The sequence below is a fragment of the Wasmannia auropunctata genome, unplaced genomic scaffold, assembly GCF_000956235.1.
Source record: "Wasmannia auropunctata unplaced genomic scaffold, wasmannia.A_1.0 LD336074.1, whole genome shotgun sequence".
Taxonomy (NCBI): domain Eukaryota; kingdom Metazoa; phylum Arthropoda; class Insecta; order Hymenoptera; family Formicidae; genus Wasmannia; species Wasmannia auropunctata.
In genome coordinates this window covers 4357184-4361730 of record NW_012026816.1, presented here as the reverse complement: position 1 = coordinate 4361730, position 4547 = coordinate 4357184, and positions in this window count along the sequence as shown.

Genomic DNA, 4547 nt, shown 5'->3' with positions numbered 1-4547 from the left:
TGCGTTCGCATTTGATAAAAATTCTTGAAACAAATGTAATTGAGCATTTCCCCTCAAGATCCACAATATCGTATTACTCAAAAAGTACTTCCATTAGCAGTAATAAAAGCAAGAGAAGCTGATGCATTTTGGTTATATAAGAAGCGTCAATGCGAGACAGAACAACATAAATCAAATAAATTAAGAAAACATAATATTTATGCTACTTCAAAGGAATTAAATAAAGTACAATTTATACTTCAAAGCGATACAAAGGAAATACTATCACAAAGCGCTTCAAAGGAGTTAACGCAAAGCACTTTAAAAGACATTATAGAAGTATTAGACAATAATATTCAAACTGAACAAAACAATGAAAATAAATATTCTAAAAATAAAGATCAACATGTATATCAACAAAAAAATTTAGAAAATAATCGTGCTGACTGTGCTGAAAGACGTAGCCAGTACCAACAAAATGTACAAGATAATCGTGCTAAAAAACGTAATCGATATAAACAGAATTTAGAAAATAATCGCGCGAAAAAAAGAGAGCAATATAAAAGAAATATAGAAAATAATCGCGCGCAACAAATGGAGCGATATAAAAAGGATATAGAAAATAATCGCGCTAAACAGGTGGAGCGATATAAAAGGGATATAGAAAATAATCGCGCTAAAAAGGTGGAGCGATATAAAAGGAATATAGAAAATAATCGCGCTAAAAAGATGGAGCAATATAAAACGGATATAGAAAATAATCGCGCTAAACAAGTGAAGCGATATAAAAAAGATATTGAAAATAATCGCGCTAAAAAACGAATGCGTTACTTAACAAATTATCAGCACGAGCAAGATAGACAAAAACAAGTGGATTGTGATCGTAAGTGGTTGTACAATAAACGATATTACGAGAAAAAAAAGTTAAAATCCAGTCTTGTTAAAAAAAATTGTGCTAGCAAAAATATTATTAAAAAATATGAAAAGTTTTGGTCACGAAATTATATAAAATTTCGTTACCCTGTTGCAATTGAAGATATTTTTAACAAACTTCAGATTAAAAACCATGTCGAAAAACGATTAGAAGCCGAAAGAATCGTACGTTGTTGTATGCAAATTCGAAACAATTATGTCCGTGATATATATAAAATTTTAGCTGTGCTTAAGAAGAAGTCAGAAGTATGCTTAACTCTTGCTACTAAATACGAAACAGTTGATGAAAAATTAAGTGCATTTTGTGGTAAATCGAAGCATACAGCTTCGTCTGAAAATTATTTTATCGATTTTACATATTGTAACATTTCTTCATCACGACCTTTAATAACGAATACGGAAGGTCGAATTACGAACGTATTACCTGTGATGAATCAAGGACGAGCTAAAAAATCATGGTTATGCGACGATGCTTTGTGTAAAATAAATCCATTTTTAATTGAGCGTTATGAAAAATTCCTTGAAGTGATAAGTACATGTACTTTCAAGAAAATACCAGATTTGTTACAAAAAATCCATACATGTACGGTAAAAGATAAATCAAATATAAAGTTAGGTCATACGCATTCTTGTTACAATGGTACAATTCCTTGCAAAGCAATGTTCCTTTCTACTCTATTATTATCACCTCATTTTCCAAAGGTGAGACGTATTAAACGTTTCATTTATCAAATGACAAATTTCTATCACAAGATGTTAGATCTAGAAAAGGCTTTAACTTCTGCAGATTTAGATACGTTAAATGAAATTATAACTTTAGCACAAGAAAAAGCAAACCAGATGTACAGACATAAACAGATTGATGATACTATTTTGAGCGATGAGGATATCTTTTCTAAATATAAACAAGCATTTAAAGCTTTAACTAAACGTTCTATGGATACACCTCGATATATTTGTGTATCATGTGAGAGATTTTGTTATAAAAGAAATGTATCTCAACTTCATGAGCTTCAAATACAAGCAGATAGACCAATTTGGAGAGATTTAATGGCGCATATAAAAAAACATAATATTAATCCTGAATATATATGTGATTATTGTAAACTAAAATTTCACGATGGAGTTTTGCCTGCGTATTGTGTTTTAAATAATCTCTTTGTACATGATGTACCCGAAGTAATTGCATCTCTTAACGATTTCGAAAAAATTCTTATACAAAGGGCTAAAGCATTTCAAACTGTTGTGAAAATGGGAACTGTTTGTAAAAAAAATTTGTCTCACAGACAAATGATACAAAAAGTAAAGGGTAGAACATTTCATTTGCCGCTTCCTTTACAAGAAACGCAAATTATGTAAGAACACTGCTCCAATAAATCTAAATCATGAAATGTACATTTTAGTTAGAGGTGTTTCAACAACTTTATGTAATTTAATTATTATTGAGAGGGTTATATATAAGTTAATATATTCCATTTTGTTCAATTTTACAGATTAATAAAGAATATATTGTAAGATGTGATGATTACAAATTCTTGAGTCACGTTGCCGTACGTTATCACGTTGATCCACGTGTAGGAACGGAAAAGACGCAAAGAATAGACGTAATGAATCGTATAGTGTCAGGACGAGCGAATAACAGAGGGAAGATGGTAGTTGGGTCAGGAGAAGGATGTAACACGAACTTAGCCAAAAACTCAGTATCTTTACTATCACGGATTATACACGTTAGTACGCGGGAAGAATCAGACACGAGAACCGTACGCTTACATGGCGGAAAGACCAATATATGAGAGCGCACGCTACGCAACTACTTTCTTCTTCTTCCTCGATCTCAGCCAATCACAGGCAAGGAGTTGATGTGCGCGCATGAATGCGGCGGAGGGATATTTCGCATTCCCTCGCTCTAACTTTACAATATTTAGTGTTTTTTTAACCTAAATATTGGCTCGTTTATTGGTCTTTATTTCTTTTAAATTCTTATACATACGAGCGATTTTCTTATAATTTTTTCTTATAACTCTTATTATGAATATATACTTTACTTTTATACGAATGTGAATAAATGTAAAGTAAAAAAAAACCTTAAAGATATTTTATTTTTTCAAATAATAACACATATTCAATGTATGACAAAAATATTATGTAAATAAATACTTATAATTTTCTAATATATGTAAAATTGTAAAAGTATGTTTATTTCACCTGAAAAGTCTTTCTTATGTTCGTATTTTTTAATTTCCATTTCATTAGTTAATTTATATTTAATTATATTCTAAATTTCGTACTATTAAATTTCTATTTGTATTAATATTTTAATACAAATAAAACGCTGAAACTGAACTAAAGTCAAAATGTTCATTGTACTCAATTATTTGAAATTAAAATACATTTTTAATTTAGAAAAACATCTCATTATTCATCATTCATTTTCTCATTTTTTGCATATTATAAACTTGATTTTATCTATTAAATTTAAAAAATCAAAATTACTTCACTTTTAAAATACATATAAAATATGTACAGTCGTGGACACATCGGTTGCGACACTTTTTTTTTAGTGAGTTTCGGAATGTTATTAATTTTTATATTAATAAAAATTAATAACATAAAATAAATATATCAATTTAATATATTATAACATATTAGATTGATGTTATTGATACAAAAATTAATAAATCGAATATTTATTTGATTTATTAATGTATTTATATTAATTTAATACATTTAATGTCAGATTTATATACAACATTTGACATAAAAAATAAAAATGTTTTAATATTAAGATAAGAAATTTATTTCCTTTAGCAAAATTTAGCCAGAAAGGGGACTTGGTTTACAAAAATACTTAACCATTCACTCATCCATACCGTACATACATTTCTAACCTATTCCTTATTTCTATTTCTTATGCCTATTCTTGATATCCTACCTTATACATATATTTACCTTCCCATATTACATAAATCTTGCACTTAACATCTCTGCATATAATACATACCATACAATACAATAAAAACGGCTTTCCTTTGTACTCTATGGTCTACTTTACATTTCTACATTTTTACATTTTTACATTTTTACCTACTCATCTTACATACTTACATATTTACATTACCTATTTACATTTCACATTATCCAATACATTTACATTCCCTTTTCATTTTTAGCACCCTCTTTATATTTAGCCATTCCTTTTACAAAATATTTTATTTATCAAACTTTACATTTCCTTTTCGCCTTATTATATACCTTATATCTACATTTTCTTTTACACATTTCTAAATTGCACTTTATCTTTTCTTTTTATTTCTAATTCTCTATTTCTTTCCTTCCATAATTTCTTTAAAACCTTCCCTTTAAAACTGTCTAATTTATCATTCCATATCCAACTTATATTTACATCTTCTCCATTCCCTTCTTCATTAAACCACTCCTTTGCAACTCTGCATTCCTTTACAAAATGCTCCATGCAATCCTCCCTTTCGTTACAGAATATACAAACCCATTTATCCTCCTCTAGCCAATACTTATTTATCTGTTCCATATTTCCACATCTCAGATTAATCAGAGCCCTTATCTCATCTCCTTTACTCATATCATCTAGATTTTCTTCCTTCAAATACCTCGGCATA